The sequence below is a fragment of the Lissotriton vulgaris genome, chromosome 2_1 (assembly GCF_964263255.1).
Source record: "Lissotriton vulgaris chromosome 2_1, aLisVul1.2, whole genome shotgun sequence".
In the NCBI taxonomy this organism is placed as follows: Eukaryota; Metazoa; Chordata; class Amphibia; order Caudata; family Salamandridae; genus Lissotriton; species Lissotriton vulgaris.
In genome coordinates, this window is record NC_141687.1 from 100,515,759 (window position 1) to 100,531,291 (window position 15,533).

The following is a 15,533-nucleotide window of genomic DNA, read 5'->3' on the forward strand; positions in this document are numbered from 1 at the left end:
GCATAAGGTCACAGTATCGATCAGGAACCTAGATAAGCACGCAATACCCACTCCACGTTTTCATGTCCATCAAAATTACTAAAACTAAGCAATTGGATGCATGTGTAACATTGCCCACCCCAAAATACATAAATGCATTCGAAATAGGCGTACTTGTAATACATGGAATTTAGGTACTGTACGTTTTTAAAGCATAGTAATCATTCAAAAAATTATTGCATATGAAATCAATGAACGATTATGCATAAAGAATTACACATGAAGTATCTCTGACAGAAGAAATGCGAGATAAATCATCACATAAAAATGCATTGTAATAACATGTGTGCTAGAGGCTGGTGTTATGTTGTTATGTCTCTAGATGTGTTTAGGAATAGAAGTGTGAAGCTTCTGTTCTCTAAGAATAGTTTTTACGTTAAGCAAAGAATTGTTCGTGCCAAAAAGGGTCAATATTAAAAAAATTGTCCAATTCAAAGAAAAATAGATTTCCAAAGCTCCTGGCAGTTTTTGTTGATCAAAACTGAAGGCCGAATTCAGAGTTCATGGGAACGCTGTGTGTCGGAAAAGCTTCTTAAAAAGTTATTGTTTCTCTATGGGTGAGAACATCGTATTAGACAGGCTCGCAAAGAATTGGTCTACAAAATCAGGTGATAGTTCAACCAAATTAGATAGCGCTGTAACTTGGCAGGTGTGAGAATGATTGCTGTCATCGAAGGCAGGACCAGCAATGCTCACAGAACGTTGTACCTGGATGATGTTGCTTTTGTCACTCGCTCCACTGTTACCACTTGGCTGTAGTACAGGAGTCTCCACGAATGCCGTCATCAGGATTGGTAGCCGCTGGGGACAACACAATGCGTGAGCCGTTATTGGACTGAGCAAAGTATCGACGTCCATTGGTACTGCTGATGGAAGTGAAAGACAGATGTCCAACACGCATTCATCGCCGCAAAGCATACACCGTAGCACAGGTAAAATGCAATTTTGCCATATCGGTCTGAATGAAAGGAACCAGGTCCTGTTTAGATCTCTCAGCCTGGCCAATCCGAGGACGTTAGTTATCCTGTCCCTGTAGCGCATTGCTAGGATTGTCTCTTCCATTCCCATGGGAGCTATGTCTGAGCCGAGGCTTGCCATAACGTAGCAGGATGGTCAAAAATAGAATCCCTGCGATGAGTCCCAAAAATAGTGGTATGCCGCCAAAGATGGAGTGCACAAAATTAGGAAAGATTCCCAAAATTGCCTCGAAGGGTGTTAGCAGTCCCGTAAAGACTGTCTTAAATATGCCTGGGATGCTTGTTGCACTAGACATGTTAAGGAGTTGGCTGAACATTTCTATGAAATGCACGGGGCAATTTGTTGATAAAAGGTCATGGACCTCAGTAGCCGTCCTTGCGACTAGAAGATCATACGTCTCTTTAGATGACGTTATAGGCACGGTTGTCTGTAAAAGTACAGATTTCATTTTGCTTAATGTATCAATTCGTATAGAATAGAGATTCAGACGAGGCCAGAGGGGAGTCACTATGTCTGGAGGCCCGCTCGGAAACAATGCTTGCATACAACATTTGACCATGGACGTTACTTGTACTAGATAACTTTTCCCGGGCGCGAGGCCACAACACCTGTGATCCGTTCTAAGAATGTAACTCCCGTTTGCGAGTTGCATAAAGAAGGGCTCTATCTGAGTTGCAGGTGTGACTAGCTGGTGGCATGAAAGGTTGTTTGAATTTCCATCACATGCTCCGTGTAAATTAATACCCTGACACAAAAGTATACCGCTTAGTGAATGTTTACAGTTCTCACCACTAAGAAATACATTTTTGTCGCTGTCACTATAGCAAGAATGAGTGTATGGTAATTTCCATTCGGATTTTACATATCCCTTACCCAATTGTTCATATTGGCCAGCAGGTATGTACTCAAGGCATTTATGAAATCGGAAAGTTGTTATCGGAATTGTGATAATTCCGTGTATTATCCATTCAATGACAGGACTCTCTGACATTGTCAATGGTAATCTCTCGAGTTTTTCGATGCTCAAGATTGTATAGTCTGCTCCTTTCTGTGCCAAACTGATCTGTTTATCAGTAAGGTTAAAAATGGAAAATAATGACGTTGTGTTGATTAAACGCCAAGGCACATAGCCTGAACGAAGATTTTGCAGCGTCCAGCCTAATTCTATAATAGAGCGTAATTGAGACTGGCCATGTTGTAACATTAGCAAATCTCTGTCTATCACATCAAAGGCAGAGGATACAATATTGTCCAACGAATATATTCTGGAAGACAGAGTCATTAACCCATTGTCTACCACAGAAAGTGATTTCTCCAAATTAATACGATCAATTTCTCGTATTTTTTCAGCAGTTTCAATTTGCTTTACTTTCCAAGCCTCGTTGTAAGCAGCATAGATACTGGTCGCTATGAAACGCTTTTGACGCTGTTTGCGTGGTCCAAGAATGAAATCGCGCAAATCAGCACCCTCTTTTAGTAAAGACAAGTGTTGCTTAATTTCAGCCAGTGTGGACGAAGTTAGCCATTCTAGGCAGAGTTTCCCTACACTGTATGTTGTTATAATCCCTGGATGTTGTCTCTGGGAGTATCTAGGGTCTAATCTGGTCATTTTTAAACCCTGTGTTTTATTCAGGAATCTATCTTGACAGCTATTTGTGTCTGTAGGCCAGATTAACCATTTTTTCCAATCAGGATGTGTTCTGTTGAAATTTAAAATTTGTGACACGTCTAACTCAATATCAGCTGTTGCATTTTCAGGTATTGGCTTCGGTATAGACGGTGTTTTAAGGTCTTTGTTCTTGGCTAGGCCAAGACAAGATGTTTGGTGTACAGTGTCATTTAAAAATAACATTTGTTCTGGTATCATGCAGGTTCTAAATAGTGCTTCTATGCCTTGCACCTGCCAATCTTTTGTACCCCAAATTGTTTTCGTTTCAATATTATTTTTCCAATAATCAAAACCAAATGTCATCATTTTGTCATAAAATGCTTCTGAATATATCAATTTTGAATTTGTCAGCATTGTTTTCATTCCTGTTTTATCTAGCAGTTTATAATAAAACGTTTCTGCATCACTGGTGTTAAACCCTGAGAAGTATTTGAATTTCTCAAAGAATGCTTTAGAACTGCTTTTAGGTGGTGTAGCACAATGTTCCCATTGATTATACATAAAAACATTTCTAGGCTGTGCAGATTTATGCAAGTAATGATCCCCATAGTGGGTGTAACAGAATAACTGCTCATAACTAGATGAACCTTGTAAATAATCATGATCTGTGAATCTAGCTGACATTACTAAATCAGACATCATGTCATTAATACTGTTAAAGTCCCAATCATCAGAGAATGTACTTGTTGTCACAAAGTCACTTAAGGAAACCTTTAGTTGATGAGGATACTTCAGGATTTCGACCGGACCATAGATCTCATAGTCTGTTTTCTCCCATACTACCCCACCAGGTATTGGAATTGCTGTGACATTTACTGTTGACAGTTCTCTTTTCTTCACGTGGGATGATCTGTGTGGTTTCAGGACTAGGTTGATGTTCTGACTTGCTGTGTCCATTGTAATATATTTTCCTTCAATGAAGTTTCCCAAACACAGTACCATGATGAGCCAAAGCAGGAGGAAAAATACACCTAGACCGAACCAGAACTCTAGCCAAGGGGAAATAAGGTAGATTTCCTTCAGTTGATGAAAGAGTTCCGTTGCTTTTTCTTTAAAAGACTTTTTTGCTTCTGGCATCACTTCGGGGTCGTTTAAATCTTCAGAGAAGTTGTCGAAGTTGAAGAAATAACCAGAGGCAGTTCTGTCAATTGATGGGATTGTTCTTTCAATCTGTCTCTCGGTAGCACTTTCTGATGCCACATTAGTGTAGACTGGTGTTGTTTCTTGACGAACTGTTTCAATCTGTGTTTCAAGAGGCACGAGTTCCATGGCTGTATTGCATAGTCCTTCATTGTGCACTGCAGGCTGATCGAATGTGATTAGTCTTTCAGTTTGAACCTCTTGGATTGTTGCAAGTTTGGGTATTCTGTTGTTTCTTGGGAGTCCACTGGGCCTACTGTTGATTATAGGCCACATGCTTGTGGTTTTACCAGATCGATGGACACGACTCTGTTCTCCTTTTTACCAGCAAGGGGCGGTAGCACAACTGATCTTGTTCCGGTGACTGCCAAGACAGGTACTGCTTTTCTGTAAGAAGGCCCAAATTCCTTCTTAACCGCGATCTTTTCTTTGACTAGATCCCCAATCTTTGGAATCCAGACAGGCCTTGCTGGGGCTGTTGCAGGTGGTGCCTCGTCAGTGGTACTTGGCTGTTGCTTTAACTTTATGTTGCTTAATGATTTTCTTGTTTCATTCAGTTCCTGTAAAACAGCCAAACGGTCTTTTACATCAAACTGCGTTGTTTCTTCTTGTACCACTGACATCTGACTATCGAGGTCCTGAACGTTCATTCTAATTCCGAACAATAGTTCGTATGGGCTGAAACCTTTTAGAGAATTTCTTGGCATGTTGTTAAGACTAGTCTGGACACTTATTAAATGTTTGACCCACCCAGCGCCTGAACCTAATACCTTCGCAGTTATAGATTGCTTTATATCCCGGCTTTTTCTTTCTACCACACTTGTGCGACGGACAAGAATACCGCAACCCAATTCCCATGCTAGCCATGGCCTCCTTATAGGCTCGAGAGCTGAAAGCAGGACCCTGGTCAGAATGGAACGTGGTAATTGCGTATATGCCGATATGGACTCGCAAATCTTTTATAACCGTTCTAGCGTCAGCCGAGCGCTGGAGGCCTCTTTTTTTAAGTGCTTTTCGTCTTAACTTATTAATAGGACGCAGGATGGGGTGTAGGCAGCGTTACGCTCTTTCTGATTGGTAGCCGGTAGCAAGGTTCGCTACTGCGATCCCTATTACAGTTTTCACAGTTGTTTGCATATATTTGTTGTTCTACACTCATTCCCGGCCTCCAGAATACTGATTGTAATTCAGTCAGTGATTCCTTGATCTCTCTGTGCCTTAGACCCAAACCCATGTGTGCGTCTGCTATTAAAAATATTCTACGGTTCATGTTTGGAATTACTCTATCCCCCACTCCAGGGATTCGAGCAAAAGGAACGGAGTTTGCATCGATTATGTATGCATATTTGAGTGGATAGTTTACGGGTAGTGCTGCACAGTCGCCTTTTACGGTCGTTTTTACTGCTAGCATGGTTTCCCCGTCTATGTACTTATCTGTACGCTTTTTTGTGGCTACGGAAGCCGGGTTAGTTGCTTCCGCGGTGGCTGTATTAGCCAATGAATTCCCTGCAACGTGAACGCCATCACGCTAAAGACTCTGTGCGTGAATCACGTGAGTCTTTTGTAGTTCTTTGTGTAAAAGAGCTACCTCGTTCCAGAGCTTTTTATGCTTTATTGTGGCACCTGTGTCATCTTTGTAGTCGTTTTCGATCCAACTCTGCAGTTTGTTATTGTAAGAATTGACGCAAAAATGAGAATCGCACACTATAAGTGTGGGGAATTCGCGTTCTGCATTTTCGAGCGCCATCTTTAAAGATCTGATTTCAGTTCTTTGAACCGAACAGTACTTTACTGATTCAGTTTTTGTTACTTTCGGTCTGAATTTACCGCACAGCCAACGACCTTTAATGATCGCACATGCTGCATCGTAGGATTTTCTCTCTACGTTCAAATGCTGTACAAAGCTATCTGTATATATTATACAGGCGTATTGTGGGAGAGGCAGAATTTCGATTGGCAGAGGATATTCTTCTTCATATTCTAAATCATTCAGTTCTTCAAATTGCGGGGCGAAATAGTATTTCACGTCCTCCGCTCCTAGAGAATCTATGCACTGTATCCATTTCGGATCCAGTGACACTGTAGGCAGGTTTACTGGGCTGAATAGCGCCTCGAAGGCGGATTCCGCTGTAAGGATATTAATCCGTTTGCCGTGTGCTAGTTCTCGTTCATTTGCTAATGCGATTTGCACTGCGTTCACAGTTCTTTCTGTGTGACTGAATGTTTTTTCTGCTTGTGTGTACAAGTGAGATTTAATTGAAATAGGTACCTTTTCTCCCTCATTAGAGGTCAGGTACGTGAATCCGCATCTTCCTGGGATGACTCGGATTACAAGATCGATCGTGTTGTCACGTGTATCTAATTTTGTTTTTGCTAACATGTCTGTTTGCAGCGAACTCAAAATTTCTGTGTGTTTTTGAGTCCAATTGATTTGTTTTAAATCAGGTTTTATTAGTTCGTAGAGAGGTTTAACCCTTTCTGCGTAATTTAGTATGTAAGTTCTTCCGAAATTCAGAAAACCTAATATGGATTGTAAATTCTTCAGCGTTTTTGGAGCTTGGAGTACAGCGCACTTCTCTAAGAAGTTGTCCGCTAGGCTTTTCCCTTCACTTGATAATTCGTACTCTAAAAATAGTACTGTCAGATGGGCAATTCGGGACTTTTTAAAGTTGAATTTGTAACCCTCTGCTGCGAACCCAAGTATAATGGTGTTCACTCTTTTCAAGTGAGTATCCAAGTCGTCGTCTGTGAGATAAATATCATCTACGTAAGACAATGCTTCATCATCATAGATTTGTAGTAACTCTGTTACCCTAGCTGAGAATAGTCCTGGGCTGTTCTTGAACCCCTGTGGGAGTCGACAGAATTTTTTCTGCGACCCAAATGCGGAGAAAGCGGTCAAGTATCTGCTTTCTGGTGCAATGTTTTGACAAAAGAAACCATTAGAAATGTCTAATGTCGTTTTATATTTTTTCCTAACTATGTTATTCATTAGGGCTGCACTTTGCGAGTTTTGTACTGCAAAAGTTTTGCAACATGTATTAAGATGTCTGTAGTCCAAAACTAGACGATATGAATTGTCTGGCTTGGAGACAGGAAACAAAGGATTGTTCATTTGAGAGGTGCATGTTTCAATCACCCCCTGGTACTCAAGTTGATCTAAGATCTCCCTGACCTGTTTTTTAGCTTCTTGCTTTATGGGATACTGCCGTTGGGCAGTTGGTTCACTTTTTAGTTGGATTTTGTGAGGCGGTGAATCCTCATCCCATCCTACATGATTTTTATACAATGCAGGTGCCTGGGCTACTGCCCATTTCCTTGCATATGTGTATTTTTTGTGAATCGGTATGTGATTCGAGAAGGCAGGCATAATCACTTCTTCGCCACGAGGGCACTCCCTGACAAACTCCGGGGGCCAATCTTTTTCAGCTAACAGAATATCATAGCCTTTTGAGAGCTTATCCCAAAATAGACCCTTAATTTTCCTAGTCTTATCACCCTCTATACGCAATGTTATTTCGTATATTTTATGGGGCTCGCTAAGTCTGGCGTCGGCAGTTTCAACCTGAATGTATTCATTCGTGTCCACTGTCTCCAGATGACTCATCAAGTTCTTGCGCGCTATACTGATTTCTGCTGCACTGTCCAACATTGTCAATGCCCACTCCCCGTTTTTCAACTGTGTCCTCAGTATTCTCGGCATGGTTGATTACTCTAATACTGGCTACCTTCTTTTTCTGAAATTGAGATTTCTTATTCTGAGCAGGTTCCTTGTCTTTGGACTTGGTGTGCTCTCCTGGGTCTGACCGTCCTCTTCTTTCCGAATTCTGTGGAAGAGATCGAGAGGGACGTGTATCAATACTTTGATATCTATCAGGTTTTTTCAGATTATCCCTATTTCTAAGGTTATATCTTTTCTCAGAGGGCTCCCGTTGGGGAGACTGGCGTTCTCGAGTCGGAGTTCTTTCCCTCCGTCGAGGAGACCTTCCTCTGGACTGGAAAACTTTTTCCTTGGGAGTGGATTGTTTATTTCCATCCCAGCTCTTTTTAGGAGTATTTAAATTATTTTTAATAAATAATTTTTCAGGATTTTCGAGCAGTTGGGACTTAACTGGTTTCCCACCCAAGCTGTCTCTATCTAATTCTTCATAGCATTTTTCTATGATTTTTGCAAGTTCAACAGGATCTTTTATATCTGTTTCCCTCAACTTCTGGCGAATCGCCACAGATGCTGCTTCTCCCTTTATGTTGGCTAATAATATAGCCGTGACCTGCTTGAAGTCTTTCAGTAATTTCATACCTAGATTTAAAGCGGGCTCTGGACCAAATTCATTTTGAATCTGTTTTAGCACTTCTGGTATTACCGCCATAGACGGAACACCGTGTGTTTTTGTGTAAATGGAAGCAAAGACTGTACCCCAAGTGTCACAGTCCTCCACGTGTGGTGCGATTCCCATAGGAAGGCAGATGGTCAAGATTCTGTGTTTCTCAATAGGGGTAGTATCAGGAAATACTGCCTCTATTTGAGTGATTTTCTGGGCTAACCAGAAAGGAATTTGTTCCCGTTTTATGGGTGTTTTACCAAGACATGACTGTATGTTCTGTGGTGTAATTTTATTTGTGTTCCCCTGATGAGGAGTCAGCTGTGGTGAATTAACAGCTGGCTGGACTGTTGCAGTCCGTATTACATATTGGACTAATTGCCTATGTATTTTTATTAATGTGTTTAGCTGTGCTAACAGCTCTTCTCTAGACATTCTTGCAATGTCAGGATGTGGTGTGTAGCTGGCTAGAACCGGCCACGTGGCTCCTGGTCTACCTAGTGGACCGAGCCTAGTTATGTGATCATTGTGTTTTAGGGCGCCATTAAACCAGAGCAGGTGCTCTTGAAATTTAAGTGGAATTTCAATCTCCTCGAAAGGAGCGTACTCTTCCGGAGGTTTCTCTATTTTGTAATAGTGAAACTCTTGTGTTATAGCGTTTACCGCTGGAAAGTTTATCCATGAATAGAATATCTCTGTCTGCCGATACTCGTGAGCCTCTATCACGAAAATTACTGTACCACCTTGAGGTGTCAGTCCGTTTTCTATAAGTTTTAAAGTTATAGATCTTCTTAACTGGACCGGGATGATAATAGCATCCGGGTCTGTGTATTCGGGACCTTGCTGAGTCGCATCTGCTGCGGCCCCAGTGGTGCCGTTGTTTTCTACTGACATTGTGTAAATGCAGTTTTTGCAGAGTAGGTCTCCAAGGAGACAAAGATTAGATGCACAATATTTTGGAACACTGTATCCTTCAACGTTGAATAAACCAGAGCTTTACATAGGAATCTCTTCCTACTAAGGTCGGGCGGATTTTAACCTTTCACCCACTCCAGACGTCTATTGGAGTATTTACGGGAGAAAGGGGTGTGAAATATGCACGACTGAGTTACTCTATAAGTCTTGCGTTAGTTTATCGCCTTACCAAACGTTAGGGCGCCATGTAGTGTAGTTCCTAGTTTCCCACTAGGCCCTGCGCATTGGAATAACATAAACAGTAGTATCGACGTGGAACTGCTTATATTCCAGGCCTCCACTGACTATGCTAAACTTAATTGGGTTGTGTTACCATCTAGCTCAGAGGTCACTGGAAACTTTCTTCTCTGCATAGGAAGTGATCAGCTTCCTTGGCACAGACAAGAAGGGATTCAGTTTTCCAACAACCGTGCAACATGACAACTTTGCTCCTCAGATCAAGAGTCGATCTCTAGGGTCGTGTGAAGCAATAGACATAGATTTCACTCAGTCAGTCTAGTGCAGTTTACTTTCACAGTATGTAGAGAATAGAGAGACGGGCGTTTATCAATAAAGGGTTAACATTTATTGAACAGTCTTTCTTCTCATACAAGAGAAATGTATTGCCACAATTGCAATAACTGTTATTATAAAAAGTACGTACAGTAAGATAAGTATTGCGAAATAGAACTGTAAAAGCATTGATATGGTTTCTTAGCCATACAATGGTTTAAAAGTAATAAAACATATATACAGTCATATATACATTAGGCTAACATACTCAACTGGTGCTTCTAACTAAGCCTACCCCAGTGTGCCTGACCTAAGCCTAACACGTGAGAAGGGGAGTAAGTAAGTAGCTTAAGTTAAGTTGGTTTTGCCAAGGTTTGTTTCAAGAATTCTCGTCTAAGGGTTTAGTCAACACCATACCTCTGAATAGAATGATGGAGGATTGGTATCTCCTTCAGGGGTCTCTCTCGATATCCCAGTCACCCGCGAGGGTAAACCGGAAGCGCCGGGACTGGATTTCTCTGCACGAGAAATGCAGCGGCTTCTCTCAGCGCGTCGAGGAAGGAGGGGTGACAGCGTCCGCGGGCAGCTGGGCTGGATGTCTTTGCAGAGGACGGCTGCTCGGCTCCTCAAGCGTACTGCACCATAGGTCGCGCTGTAGCGGCGATAATGGTAATCAGCAGCTTCACCACCACAGGATAGCAGGCTGCAGCGACAGAGTGCTAGTTTTTACCAACACAGGGTCATGCAGGCAGCTGGCATCAGCAACAGGGAACGAACTCACAGCTCGTATCTCTCTCCTTGCTTAAGGCAACGTTGGTAATATTTATACCTGACAGGTGCCGGGTTTGACGCAAGTTTGCTGGACATAAGACGTCAATTAAAGATGTCACTAGGAAGTGACAGTTATCAGTTGCTCATTAGAGTTCCATTACTAATCAAAACATAGCAAGCGGGGATTTCCAGGTTTGCTAAGTTTTTATCTTGTTGAAGAACTCAGAGTGTTATCTAGGAATATCAGATAGTGACTGCTGCTCTGTCATTGCACTAATTGGTCGCAAAGGAAGTAGCAGAGAGTCATGCTGGAATGTGGCTCTGTTCGTGTGAGGCCAGAGATGACTTTTCAGAAAATCGCACTTGAACGGTTATGCCAATATAGGGAATAAATGGATTTATAGCCGAATAGGGGCATAAGGTCACAGTATCGATCAGGAACCTAGATAAGCACGCAACACACACACTACTTTAGGCCACACACACTGTGCCCTCACACTACTTTAGTATGCACACACTGCAGCCTCACACTACTTTAGGCCACACACACTGTGCCCTCACGCTACTTTAGGCCACACACACTTCGCCCTCACACATTGCACCCTCACACACTCTGCACCCTCACACAATCTGCACCCACACACACTCTGCACCCTCACACAATTTGCACCCTCACACACTCTCCACCCTCACACACTCTGCTCCCTCACACACTCTGCACCCTGACACACTCTGCAGCCTCACACACACTGCACCCTCACACACTGCACCCCTGTCCCCCCATCTGAAGGCACTAGAGTGATTTACATAAGCACCCTGTACATTATACTGACAAGTAGACACATTGCACACTCACACACTGCACACTCACACACTGCACACTCACACACTGTGCCCTCACACTACTTTAGCCCACACACACTGTGCACTCACATACTGCGCACTCACACTAATTTAGGCCAGACACACTGCACTCAATGCAACATACACTCCAAATACAACTCAGTGCCACATAATTACACGCCACATAATTACACCCTACTGAATGCAACACACGCTCCACACAATACCACTCAGTGCCATATACTTATATGCTACATAATTACACTGAACTCAATGCAACATACACTCCAAACAATACCACTCAGTGCCACATAACTACATGCCACACAATTACACTCTACTGAATGTAACATACTCTTCACACAATACCATGCAGCAACATAATTACACACCACATAATTACACTTTACTGAATGCAACACACACTCAACACAATACCACTCAGTGCCACATAATTATATGATACATAATTACAATGCAACATAAACTCCAAACAATACCACTATGTGCCACATAATTAAATGCCACACAATTACACTCTACTGAATACAACATACACTCCTCATAATACCACTCAGTGCCACATAATTATATGCTACTTAATTACACTGCACTCAACGCAACATACACTCCAAATACCACTCAGTGCCACATAATTACAAGCCACATAATTACACTGCTCTCAATGCAACATACACTCCAAATACCACTCAGTGCCACATAATTACACGCCACATAATTACACTGAATTCAATGCAACACACACTCCAAATACCACTCAGTGCCACATCATTACATGCCACATAATTACACTGCACTCAATGCAACATACACTCCAAATACCACTCAGTGCCACATAGTTACACGCTACATAATTACACTGCACTCAATGCAACATACAATCCAAATACCACTCAGTGCCACATAATTACACGTGAGATAATTACACTGCACTCAATGCAATATACACTCCAAATACCACACATTGCCACATAGTTACACCCCACATAAACACACTGCACTCACTGCAACATACACTCCAAATACCACACAGTGCCAAATAGTTACACGCCACATAATTTCACTGCACTCAATGTAACATACAATCCAAATACCACGCAGTCCCACATAATTGCGCGCCACGTAATTGAACTCTACTGAATGCAACACGCACTCCATACAATACCACTCGGTGCCACATAATTATCTGCTACATAATTATAATGCACTCAATGCAACATACACTCCAAACAATACCACTCAGTGCCACATAATTACACGCCACAAAATTACACTCTACTAAATACAACATACACTACACACAATACCACTCAGTGCCATATATTTCTATGCTACATAATTACACTGTGCTCAACGCAACATACACTCCAAATACCACTCAATGCCACATAATTAAATGCCACATAATTAAATGCCACATAATTACACTGCACTCAATGCAACATACACCACTCAATACCATTCAATCAATCAATCATTCATTTGTAAAGCGTGCTACATACCCATGAGCGTCTCAAGCCGCTGCGGAGTTAAGGGGGGCTGCTACTGATCATAAAGCCAGGTCTTGAGAAGGCTTCTGAAGGCCAGCAGGTCCTGGGTGTGTCGGAGGCTGGCAGGGAGAGTGTTCCAGGTCTTGGCGGCGAGGTAGGAGAAGGATCTGCTGCAGGCGGTGGTTTTCTGGACTTGTGGAACTGTGGCGAAGGTGAGGTCGGCAGAGCGGAGGCTGCGGGTGTGGGTGTAGAAGCTGAGTCGGTCATTGAGGTATGCTTGTCCGGTGTTATGTAGGGCTTTGTGTGCATGGATGAGGAGTTTGAAGGTGATCCGGTTGTTGACAGGGAGCCAGTGCAGGCCTCTCAGGTGGGGTGTGATGTGGCTGCTTCGGAGAACGTCAAGGATCAGTCGTGCTGAGGTGTTCTGGATACGTTGCAGCCATCTTAGGAGCTTGGTTGTTGTTCTTGCGTAGAGGGCATTCCCGTAGTCCAGCCTGCTGGTGACGAGGGCCTGGGTGACGGTTTTTCTCATGTCCGAGGGGATCAATTTGAAGTTCCTGCGGAGCATTCGGAGGGTGTTGAAGCAGGAAGCAGAGACGGCGTTGACCTATTTGGTCATGGAGAGGGCGGAGTCAAGGATGACCCCCAGGTTGCGTCCGTGGTCTTTATGTTTTTGGGCTGCTCCTAGCAATGTTGGCCACCAGGAATCGTCCCAGGCTGAGGGGGTGGGGTCGAGGATGAGGACCTCCGTCTTGTCTGAGTTCAGCTTCAGCCTACTGTCCTTCATCCATTCGGTGACGGACTTCATTGCTCTGTGGAGGTTGGCTTTGGCGTTGTGGGGGTCTTCGGTGAGGGATATGATCAGCTGGGTGTCGTTGGCATAGGAAATTATGTTGAGGCTATGTTGTCGTGCGACGTGGGCGAGTGATGCCATGTAGATATTGAACAGCGTTGGGCTGAGTAATGATCCCTGTGGAACGCCGCAGATGATCTCGGTGGTCTTGGAGCGGAAGGGTGGGAGGTGAAAGCTCTAGGTTCTGCCGGAGAGGAAGGATGTGGTCCAGGCCAGGGCCTTTTCTTGGATTTCGGCGTCATGGAGGCGCGCTGTTTAGGTGCGGTCAACGAACAAAATGCCAGTACTGCGCAACGATTTCATAAATTGAACAAAACAATGAACTAAACAATTGTCCTGTATAGACTACTAATTTAGTCTCAATCAATCAATCAATCAAGCATTTGTATAGCGCGCTACTCACCCGGAGGGTCTCAAGGCGCTGGGGGGGGTCCGCTACTGCTCGAACAGCCAGGTCTTGAGTTGCTTCCTGAAGGAGAGGTGGTCTTGGGTCAGGCGGAGGTGGACGGGGAGGGAGTTCCACGTTTTGGCAGCCAGGTAGGAGAAGGATCTTCCTCCCGCGGTGGCTCTTCGGATGCATGGAACGGCGGCGAGGGCGTGGCTGGTCGATCGCAGCTGGCGTATGGGAGTGTAGAAGGTAAGTGTGAGGTATCTGGGGCCTTGTTTGTGGAGAGCTTTGTGTGCGTGGGTGAGGAGTCGGAACGTGATTCTTTTGCTGACGGGGAGCCAGTGCAGGTCTCTCAGGTGTCCGGAGATGTGCCTGTTTTGGGGGATGTCCAGGATGAGTTGTGCTGAAGCGTTCTGAATGTGCTGGAGCCTTTTCTGAAATTTGGCTGTGGTTCCGGCGTAGAGGGCGTTACCAAAGTCCAGTCGGCTGGTGACGTGCGCCGGGGTGCCGTCTTCCTGGTTTCGGTGGGGATCCACCGGAAGATCTTCTGTAGCATGCGTAGGATGTTGAAGCATGACAAGGAGACGGTGTTGACTTGTCTAGTCATCGAGAGGGAGGAGTCCAGGATGAAGCCCAGGTTGTGTGCGTGGTCCGTCGGTTTTGGTGCGCTGCCCAGGGCAGGTGGCCACCAGGAGTCGTCCCAGGAGGAGGGTGATGATCCCAGGATGAGGACTTCCGTCTTATCTGAGATCAGTTTCAGGCGGCTATGTCTTTCATCCCTTCGTGTAGGTTGGTTCTGGCGGTGGCGGGGTCGTTGTTGAGGGAGAGGATCAGCTGGGTGTCGTCGGCGTAGGAGATGATGTTGAGGTTGTGTTGGCGTGTGATGGCCACGAGGGGGCTCATGTAGATGTTGAACAGCGTGGGTCTGAGCGATGATCCTTGTGGCACGCCGCAGGTGACTTCGGTGGCCTCTGAACTGAACGGGGGGAGGCGAATTCTCTGTGTTCTTCCGGCGAGGAAGGAGATGGTCCACTCCAGAGCCTTCTTCTGAAGAATGACTCTTTCAATCAAATTGCTTTTAATCTTCTCAGAATTTTTTTTCTTTTCATATTTTGAAAAAGTTTTTACAATAGAACAAATTTGACAAAAACCTATTTACAAAGGGAGCCCTTTTTTTAGAAAAGGAGTATCTACAGTAAACTTATTTTTAAAAAGAGGAAAAAATTAGAGCTTCTTTCAGAAAGATAGGAAAATTGCATTTATACTGTGGCTTGTCTCTGGACTTCACATGCGCCGTCCTGTGCACTGTGGACCTTGAGCTTCCACAATCACGTTTTATCACTGCATCACCTTAAAATGGCCGCCTCGATTCCCCAATTAATCACCAGACACTCAGCACCATAGTCCTTTCTCGCTGTTGGCAACCCACAAGGCTTGATACACTGTCCCACCAACTAGGAACCACAACACATCGGACCGCCGTATTCGCCACAATGCTCCCAAGTCTTGCAGTAAGTCACTCTCCTTTCTGGATTGTTTGCATTGAATGTTA